We start from the raw sequence: 11076 nt of genomic DNA on the forward strand, positions 1-11076 counted from the left end.
AATACACAGGAGGTGCAGCTTTGTTAGTTCCAGTGCTCACTAAACCAGGTGTTGGTTGGAGTTTTTTTTCTGTACTGGAGGCTGCCTGCCTCTCTAACTCTGCTATTTCATGTGCGGCTGAATAAAATCTCTTTAATCCTAGGTGCTCTAGTCATTCATAGCTGCACAATGTAATCCTTTGTTTTCATTTAAGGCTCCCACATGAAAGCAAGAGTAGGTTCACAGATATATCTTCAGTTTTGTATGTAAAAGCAAGCAAACATTTCCCATCTCCAAGTAAAAGTAGAAGAGATTTTTCAGTCTGTTGTGATGAAATGTTTAGCCCCCGTCTCTCACTCTAAAAGACAAAGTGTTGCCTACGTCTTGATTCAATAAAGAGGGGCAAGGAACTGAGCAAAAGCTGAGAGAGACCCTTTCCCAATGCATGCATATATCCTGTCTGCCCCTTCCTATTCTTGTAGTAATACATTCCAACCAAGCATATTTCCTATGTGGAGTTTTTATTAGGTGTGATGATTCAGTTCCTTTTGATATACCCTGACCTGTGAGCTGAGCGGCCTCACCTCAAAGACTGGTTATAAAGGGCAGTGGAAACAAGCTGCCCTCTGTGTTGCAGAGGTAACCCAACACTTCAGGACTGGAGAAGAAGGAACGTGGCAGGCAGGGTTTGGGGGAAGTACTTTTGCCCAGCTCTGACCCTCTGGGAGGGAGGAGTGAATTCCAGTTTCCATTTGAGAAGAGGGTCATTATTGTTTCAGCTCAGGTTTTCCTCTCTGCCCTTAGCATTGTCTCAGGAGAAAGCAGAAAGGGGAAAGCTGCTTTTGAATTGGGCTGAGGCAGCTGCAAATCCACACAGAACTGCACTATCAGTCCTTTGATTTATTTTGTTCCTGGGGATTACTTGCTGGAGGGGCCACACGTGCAGAGGCAGGGTTGGGTCTCTTTGTTTTTCGCCTTTGTTTGGGTGTCATCCCAGCCAAGTCCTGGTTAAGGTCTTGCTGACTTTTCTGGTCTGGTTCCAAAACATTTCCTAAAGGATGTAAACTAACCTATCAGGAAATATTACCTCTTATTGTAACCCTCCCCCAACCCCATTACAGTGTCTTAAATCTGCTGCCTTCAAACACCTCCCACGTATATTCTGGTTCCTTGGGCCTAATTGCTTCACTTTCCTTTGCGAGGCAGTGCAGGTTGTGTATTAGATAAATATGACACCTTATATTTAGCATTAATTGTAATTGTGCTTGTCCTGAGCATACGTCTTTTTTGCCAGTCCTTCCTGTGTAATTTCAGTCCCTAAATAGCCCACCTCATAATATATTCTTTCATAAATTTCCCAGCAATGTTTTCCTTCTGCCATAAACTGCTGCAAGCTCTTGTTATAAGCCTTTGGGTGCTCAGCAATGTAGGAATAAAATTCTGATGGTTTTCCCTTCACCTTTTCTTTACATCTTATTTCTCCCAAGAGAAATCTACATGTCAAATACAAGTAAAATCAGGGAAAAGTATTAAAAAGAAAGTATCATTTTGTGATAAAGTGGTTGAGAGCTGTACAGCAGAAGCCTTATTTTCAGGGAGCGTATCCTCCAAAACAAACCAACAGGATTTACCAAAATGTCTCTGATCAAACATACTTCCTTTTTCTCCATTAATCCAGCAACTGGTACAAAGTAAGCAGGGTGGCTGCAGTGATGGAAGATACAAGAGAATGTTTTCCACTTCTGGGTTGTCCCAGCTGCAGGTTGCCCTGGGGCAATGAGGCTTTGCTGTCTTGAAATGGAAGGGTAAATAAATAGGTGCTTGTGCCGTGTTTGTTATTAAACACTACACTCCTTCCCTGTGCTAGCTGGCATGACAGCAAGGCTTGCAAAGGCTTGGTGGAGATTGTAGCTCCTCGGATGAGGAGGATGAGCTCCTCGACTCTCTTCTCTGCATCCAGGACCCAGGAATTTGTGGGGAGACTATGAGGTGCACAGCAATCTGCGCTCTGCTCATCCTGACTCTGAAATTTCACTTGCAAGGGCTGCTAACCCAGTGCAGGAATGGGCTCGTAAGTCAGGCCCAAGTGTTGGCAGAGCTAAAAAGCCTGAAACAAGGTGATTTCAGGGTGGAGAGGAAGAAGTGTTTGCCCTCACTGTTCTCCCTCCAGTGACCTGAAGAGCTGCAGGCGGGCGGAAGGCAGGTGTGTCACTTCTGCAGCAGCAGTGACAGACTGCAATCTGGAGGATGAAGAAATGCTCTCAGATGCTTCCTTTCTGTCATATTACACAGCCTCAGGGAGAAAACCTAGCTGCTGAACTGGAGAATTGCCGCAACTGAGTCAAGTGCTTCTGCCCTCCCACTCAGTTTTTCAGCTGTTTCCATGTGAGAATAAATAGGTAAGAGTCCTCTGAAGAAAGCAGAAAGGAACAATTGTGTTTGCGGACTCATTTCTTGCAGCGAAGTATATGCTGACTGAGCACGCACAGAAAGGCCTTTAGCTGTTTTCCTGGCTGCTCCCATTCATGGGGCAACAGTTTCCTGTAAGAAATAGAGCTGACCCAGGTCTCTTGCTTAATCTTTCGACTCTGATATACCCAAGGACTCAAAACCAGTTGCATTTCAGAATTCAGCTGAACTCCCCTGTGGAGCCTTGACTAAGTCATCTGCTGTGCCTCAGTTTCCTATCTGTAATATGAGGAAAATTCTACTCCTACTTCACAGGACTGCTGCAGGGAAGAGCTTAAAAAATAAAAATCCAGGCCAGCACCACCTATGTTTACTTTGGTTTCTCCTTCAAGGATGGAAGAGGGGAAAAAAAAAAGACAGCTGTAGAATCCCTTTGCACATGAGCCAAAACCTGAGTGGAAGCTCTGGCTAAAGAAAACAGTGAGGAATAAGCAACGCAGTCTCTGAATAGGATGCTTAATTGCTGCTATAATTATGTAGCTCTCAAATTACAGCATGCTTTAGAGACAAAGGAACACCAGGAATGGGGTCACTGATAAGTTAAGGCAGCAAAAAGTCTGCAGCATCATGTACTTACCTGTGTATTGGCCGCCTGTCAGTGTGCATTGCTACTAACTCTTTGGAGAAGAAAAGGCTGAGGTGAGAGTTGATAGGGAGAGAAGTGAAGCACACAAGGAAGACACAGATGGGTGTCCTAGGCAGAGGCTGGAAGAACAGGGAGCAGACTGGCAGGAAGCAATTAATGGAAAGATGGTGAAGCAGGCCACTAGCTGGTGTGGCAAGGTGAGGTGGGGAATGGAGTTATGTGCTGATGACAGGGACAAGATGTTCCAGTGCTATGTGGTGGATAAGAGGGAGACAGTGGAGGGAATGCAAGGGACCTAGTATGTCCAAGAGTAATCAAATGTGTTTGAAAAGCTGCAAATCCCTGGAGGAAATGAGAGACGTGGGAAGCTGAGATGAGGGTCTGGCACCCACCACCCTGGAAGATGTCTGAAAAAACACATAGCATAAAAGGAAGGCCTGATTTTTTATATTGAGCGGTGAAGAACCGAACTGTGAGGCTTGGCTGTGGGGAAGAAAAATTAGAAGTGGGCCCTAAACTAAAAAAAGGGGAGGTAGAATCAGGTTGGTCCCCACAATAAATGGAAAGCCATATGAAAGGAGCAGCATAGGAAAGAAAAAGGAACCCTCTGAGAGGATATGGAGAAGGTTTAAAGTGTAGGCTTAAACCTAAAGGTGGAACAAGGAGATCTGTGATTCATGAACATAAGAAAACAAAAAAAGAAAAAAAAAGCAGCTAGATTTTAAGATGTGGTAGCAGTGTATTTACTTGGTTTGGAAGATGCCCTTTACTGATAGACATACACTGGCCTCTGATGTGTATTCTGCTTAAAAATACCCAGAGAGGCAATGAAAAGAAGAAATCAGCTGTTCATGACTTTATCAGAAGCACTTCTAGTTCCAAAGGTTCCCTGCCTTTCACTCACTGGTCTTTCTGTCCAGCAATGCCTCGGTGGAAGTAGGTGGTGTGGGTGCAAGAAACTCCCATGAGTCAGAGGAAACAAATAAAAGGAGCCAACCAGACCTCCCCCCCGAAAGTCTGTTTCCAGAGAGACGTGTTGTAGGTGTGAAAGCAAAACTTAGGAAGTTATGCTCGGAATCTGCTGTTTAATATTTTTTTCCATATAAATCCAGAACTATTGCCATTAAAAATGTAGCAGGTGACATCCCCTGCCTGTCTGCTCTTCCTGTGGACAAAGCACCCTTTGGTGTGACTGAGACACTGCACAGCAACATTTATCCCAGGTTACAATACCACTCTAAGTAGGGCTGCTCTCCAGCTACTCCAAAGCCACACAAGGAGAAAAAAGCATATTGACTATGTTTTTTGATACAGGAGACACTCCCACTGGGGACTTAGCAGAGAAGAGCATCTAATCCAGCCAGCCTCAGACATGGTGATGGTCTTGGTCCTGAGACATTGTCACAGTGGCAAAGACCCAGGCCATTACTCCCTGGGTCTACAGACAGCTGAATTCTGCCTTAGAATATTATATTTTCAGATCAGCATTGAAAGATCTTCCTTTGAATTATTCCAAAAGCAAAACCCACATGCATAATATACTTATGTTCCTCCAGTGTCTGGTTTTAGACCCATTTCTTTTGCAACTCAATTAATCAAGATTTTGCTGCTCATTTTCAAATAAGTGGCATTTCTCTTAAGAAATTTATAGCTTTCAGTCTTAGAAGTTTAAAAATAATCCAGTGGATTCTGATTTAATCCAGATTCACAAGCCATTCTTGTCTGTTTAGATATTAACACTTTGACTTCTTTCTCCAGAGGGATATTTTTCAGACAGATTGTCCCCCACTACTCTTTATTTTGAGGCTGCAATAGGTTACTGTGCTGCAACCTCATGCAAAACATATATGAGGAAGGCAGGGAGAGGAGGAGATAAAACATAAATAAACCTCATCTATGTTATCTATGTTTCTTTTTCTCCTCTTCTCTTGATGATAGAGAATCTGTAGACCTCTCTCTGTGTTTAGTCTACCCTCCTTATCCCATCCTTTCTATTTGCTCTGCCATCCTTTTTTAGGGTAATTTAAAAATCTTCCTTGACAGTGACCAGGGGCATTTTTCCTTTTACTCTTCCAGCAAGGCTGGCTCAGGAACATGTTCCTGCTAGTTAGAACCCTAACACCTTCTTCCCCACCCTCCTTCTGTTGGAGAAGCAGCTGCAGCCCCTGGGGAAGGGTGCAGATGGCAGATCCCCATCCCTCTCAGAGAATCTTTGCTCTGACAAGCAGGATGAGAGAGTCCAATATTCATGGCCTTACTTCCACTTTGTTGAAGCTGCCAATTAGTAGAGGAAGTGATGATTGTTTTTTTTTTCCCCCATGCTGACAACTGACCTGAGCCACAGTAAGGCAGGAAATGCAATTAGACAGCAGATGATCTTGGGAAGGACAGCAACTAATGGCCTAGCATTTTGCATTTCTCACAAACATTTAATTTATCCTTCTACTCTTCCTGCAAGTTGCCTATGGGATGTAGTGGGGTCATTTCATCCTCTTGTGTATGGTAATTGCCTTGTGATCCTCTTTCAACGCTGCAGAGCAATGTAAATAGCAAATTACAGCTCAAATATCACTCATGTCAAGGCTTGTGACAAGCAATGTGAGAGATGTGTTGGTGTCATTGGTCATCAGGTAGCATGGTGGTTTCCAGTTAGGCTTCATCTGAAGGGCATTAATGCAGCAAGGTTATTTTGAGCTTGGGGCAAAAATTCACCATGACAAAGCAACATCACAGCCTTTGTGATCACCTCCACAAAGCTCTGTCTGGCATTCAACATTGCAAGATATGCAGTCATGATACAGGAGAATGAGAATCACAGAATGGTTTGGGTTAGAAGGGACCACAAAGATCATCTAGTTTCAGCCCCTCTGCATGGTCAGGTACACCTCGCACTAGACCAGGTTTATCCAAACCCCATCCAACCTGGCCTTGAACACTTTCAGGGAGTGGAAAGCCACAGCCTCCCTGGGCAACCTCTGCCAATGTCTCACCACTCTCACAGTCAAGAAATTCTTTCTGATCTTAATGTACCATCTTTGAGTTTAAAACCATTCCTCCTTGTCCTATCACTACATGCCCTTTTAAAAAGTCCCTTCCCAGATTTCCTGTAGACCCCATCAGGTACTGGAAGGCTGCTATGAAGTCCTCCCCTCTCTTCTCCAGGCTGAACAATCCCAGCTATTTCAGCCTGTTTTCATAGGAGGGGTTCTCCTGGCCTCTGATCATCTTTCTGTCCTTCTCTGAACTCCTCCCAACAGCTCCGTGTCCTTTAGGGTCTCCAGAACTGGACACAGTACTCCAGGTGTCTCATGTGAGCAGAACCAGGGGAAGAATCACCTCCCTTGACCCATTGACCATGCTTCTTCTGGTGCAGCCTGGGGTATGGTAGGCTTCCTAGGCTGTGAGCACACATTGCTGGCTCATGTTGAGCTTCTCATTAACCAACACCCCGGAGTCCTTTTACTTAAGGCTGTTCATAATACATTCTCCACCTAACCTGTAATTGTGCTTGGGATTGCTGTAACCCATGTTCAGGACCTTCCACTTCTCGCTGTTGAACTTCATTATGTTGGCATGAGCCCACCTCTCAAGCCTGTCGAGGTCCCTCTAGATAGCCTCCCTCGCCCCCAGAATGTTGACCACACCACACAGGATGGTGTTTTCAGCAAGTTCACTCAATTCCACTGTCCATGTTGCCAACAAAGTTAAACTGTACTGGTCCCAGTACTGATCCTTCAGGAATGCCACTCATCACCAGTCTCCATCTGGACACTGAGTTGCTGAACACTACTCTTTGAGTGCAACCATCCAGCCAATTCCTTGTCCACCAAGTGTTCCATCCATTTATGAGCCCCAGCATGGGAGACAGGGTAGGCCAGACACTTAGGATGAGAAATGGACAGGCCTTTGTTCTAAGTGTTCAGGACATGCAGATATAATACAGCCATGGGACTACACAGCAGTTCTGGACAATTAATTCAGTTTGATGGAAGAGGGTGGGTTTGGATTGGTAACACTAGGTATTAGGCACATACAGCACTAGGTAACCTACTTTTATAAATGCTGCTCTGGCAAATTAGTTAGATCAGGGTCATTTACTGCCTTCATCTACTCACTGACCTGCCAGTCCCTTTTGTTCTGAGCTCATCTGCATTTGGAAGGTAAAGAGGGGGTGCACCCATGGTGACCTTTAGAACTAGAAGCTTTGACAGTTTGCATAACGCTGCAGATATATATGCCATGATAATAAATAAACAAGGGTAATTACAGAATAAATCCTTGCCCCAAAGAGATGCCCAGATGTGAATGGTGGAACATGGTGCCAAACACAAAGTATGTCTCTAGAGAGAAGCATGCTGCAAACAGCCAGGGTTTTTACAAGAGGAGGGAAGAAAGCCAAGCCAACGTGAGCAGGCTCCAAGGGCAATCTGAAAGAAGTCACAAAGCCAGCAGGAATGAGGAAAAAAGTGAGATGGTGATTGAGAATGTGAGATGTTTAAGCACTGCATGTGGGTAAGGGCCCAGTGACAGGGATCGTAAGAGATAGTAAGAGATGTTTTGTTCACATGAAGATGGTCATGGAAAAGGAAGAAGAGCTTGGAGCTTGAGATCCATGGCTCTGGCTTTGCCCAGCTATGTAGCCTTTGACGAATCACTTCACCTTTCCCTGACTTCCCTCGTCCACTTTTGACTCTTGATTTGCACATTTTTTGTGCTAAGACCATAAATTCTTCAGGCATATGAAGTGCCCACTGCAACCAGGCCCTGAACCCAGCTGGTGCATCTATATCATGAAGGACAGCAAAATCCAATGGAAGATGAAAAGCTGTTGCATAGCCTTGGACCCAGGCAAGGTGTATCTGTTAAGAGGGACTGACAACCTCTGCTATGGGGATAAAGGAGAACAGGCTGCTAGAAAGGAAAGGCAACACCAGCCACCAAGAGCACAGCTGGCTCATGGCAGCAGGATAAGAGAAAGAGCAATGCAGAGAAAGAAACGTTAAAATCATGATATGTGGGTTGGGGCTTGGGAAATGAAAAGCAATGGTTCAGTAAAAAAGGCGGGTGCTATTTTAATCAGCCTAGGCTAATTTCAGCTCTGATGTAACTCCATTTACATCAGTTTTAGTCAGTTGAAATTCACAAAGGATTAATTTAGGTCAGTGAGTAGAGGCAAGGGTGAGTCAGCCCCAGATAAGTTTTGGGGTGCAAGGAAGAGATGTGAAACAAGGACCAGGTGAAGAGCTGGAGCCACTCTTGGATTTGGAGAGCAGTTTAAAAAGGGAGGGTGGGGATGAAAGTGGGCAAAAAAGAGGTACCAAAGGCAAACAGGCTAAAGTACCTTGCAGGACTGTTGGCCAATGACTTCCATTCCAACTCAGGATAATCTGCAAAGAAAGGCAATCTGCTCCCTGAACTCTGCAGTGCAGCAATTATTTATCCCTTACACTTCCTCATGGTCCACCTTCCTTTGCCATTCTCTGGGCAGCTCACACATCACATATCATACTCAATGACACACACCATGCTCAATGAGAGGCCATTTACAATTAAACTTTGATGTTTTGGTGGGGTTTTTTTTGGTTTTGTTTTTTTGTTTGTTTTATTTGTTTTTGTTTTGTTTTGTTTTGGTTGGTTGCTTGGTTGGTTTTTGTGTGTTTAATCACAAAACATTCCAGGTTCAACTGGAAATGGACTTTGGATTGGGGTTTCACAGGGCAATAGCTGCACTTAGCAGGGAGAATGTGTCTGATTCACTTGTGGTACAGCTTCAGTGGAGCTGATGGAAATGAGTTTGTTCCATTAATTCTCCAGAGACATCATGAAGGCCAAATGAAATCAGATAGGGCCATTCTTAGGTTGACAAAAGCATCCACACCTGAACTCTCACCAGCTTGCCTATGGAACACATGGAAAAAGTATCTACCATACTTGACACCATCATTAAGTCCCACCCCACTTTGCAAAGAAGTGCCTCTCAACAACACATAGGAAATAAAAGAATGATGCCATTACACTTAATGAAATGAAAATAAAAGATAATTAAGAACATCTCTTGTTTCTTTCCCATTCCACTCTTTTTCTTTCCCTGCACATGCTTTCCATCAGTTTTTTCTTATGCCTCTTTTAAATTGTTTACTTTCTTATAATTCCGTGTACTGAGCTAATTTAATGCCATGAATCCCTGAGGTTTATTTTCTTTCCTCTGTCCTCATTTGCTCTGGCTTTTATTTCCTGTTAATTTTTTTTTTTACATTTGTTTTCTCAGAAGTCATGATTTTCACTTGTATTTTATTTTCCTGTGCTCTATAGCTTGGCACTGTTTTCTTCCCTCTGTTCTCTTGTCCCTTGTTCAGCATCAGCTTTAGTTACAAGAAGTAAAAAAATCAGTGGGCTATAAGGTCTAGATTAACAAACTCTTTGACACTTACCCCAATATCAGCTCCCCCAGTTACCTACCTTCCACAAATACTTGGTAGTTCACAAGAAATAAACACCTACAAAGTGCTCTTGTCTCATATTCAGTCACCATAATAAATGCAAACTCTCTTCTGTAACATTCAATCATTATATTTAGTCTTAATATCATGCTTTTCATCTGAAAACACCCACACAAGCATTGGTTAATTTGTCCTTACAACAGCCCTGCAAGGTAGGTAATTACGTGTTATTATCTCCATTTTACACATAAGGAAACTCCAGGAGAAATTATGAAACTCCTAACAAGCACGCATACCCACAAATCTAAAGAGGTACTAACTATATCTTCTGCAAACACACACATACACACAGTGGTCTGCATACGTATTAGTGTATACTGAAAGCAAGAGACCAGCAAGCTCACTGTAGGACATGGGTAAGACTCTTGACACATTATATCCACCCAAAAGAAAGCTTCTCAAAACATGAGATTGATCTACATGGCAGAGGAGAGGTGCAGGAAGCAAACACGAGCTCTTTGCAGCATGCTTTTTGTTTTCTGGGCAGCACATCACGGCTCCCTTCCCAACAGCTGAGCAAACGTGCAAGGTGAACTCTTCCTTGCCCCCAGTACTTCCTCTGAAGCCCCACAGAGGTTTCATGTTTGCAGTTTCACCACTGGTGACTACCCTCGCTCTGTGAACACTTGTTTCTGACAAGAAGTTGGGAAAACACAGTCATGCACAACCCCCAAGTGAGCTCCTGACCTATCTGAATGCTAATTATCTCTTAGTGCTCTGTCCCACTCGTTCTGCTGCCTATCTACATGTCAGGATGGGAAGATAATAGACCTTTGGACCACAGGCAGCTGCACACACAAAACCATAGAAATATGGAAGAAACATTAGTGGGCAAACCAGAGAAGGAAAACGAAGACACTTGCAATTAACTTGGATCCAGGAATGTCAGCAGTCTCTGCCAGAGCATCCTGGGTGCAGCAACTACCCTCCACCGCAGGGACCGGATGCTGTGTTCCCATCCCACAGAGTAACCCCCCACAGTATCCCTGGCAACAGAAGAGGCTCCAGGGACTCTGCAGGGCCTGGTGAGGTTCATTTTGGAAGGCCAGATCCTCAAATGTATTTAGGCATTGAATTTCAATGCCTCAATGCCTCAATGCCTCAAATTGTATTTAGGCAGTGGGAGGTCCACTGCAACTAATGGGCCATAGATGCCATTGATATAAAGAAATGTGCTGTGAAAATAAAGATGTCTGCAAGGATTTGGGCCTTTATGACTTCCCATTTCATTGTCCTTCGAGTGTGTCCTCCGCATGCTACTGAGACTCTTGTGGACTTTGGAGTCAAGGTTCAATGAAAACTCTCCTCTTCCCCCGCAGGTCCTCCTGTCTTATTTTCTGAACCTGTTACATCCTGTCTCAGCAGAGGTATGTCCAGGAAAATGCTTTCAATATTGTCTTCCTGTCACTCCTTGTTTGGGGTGGGACTAGGGACAAAGCTATAGGACAGAGTTTGTCAAGATGAATACACATTATGTGTTCCATAACAACAGACAAAAGGCCCCCTGTCTTCCCTATAGCAATAAAAATATTATTAAGTCTG

The sequence above is a fragment of the Calypte anna genome, chromosome 1, assembly GCF_003957555.1.
Source record: "Calypte anna isolate BGI_N300 chromosome 1, bCalAnn1_v1.p, whole genome shotgun sequence".
NCBI lineage: Eukaryota > Metazoa > Chordata > Aves > Apodiformes > Trochilidae > Calypte > Calypte anna.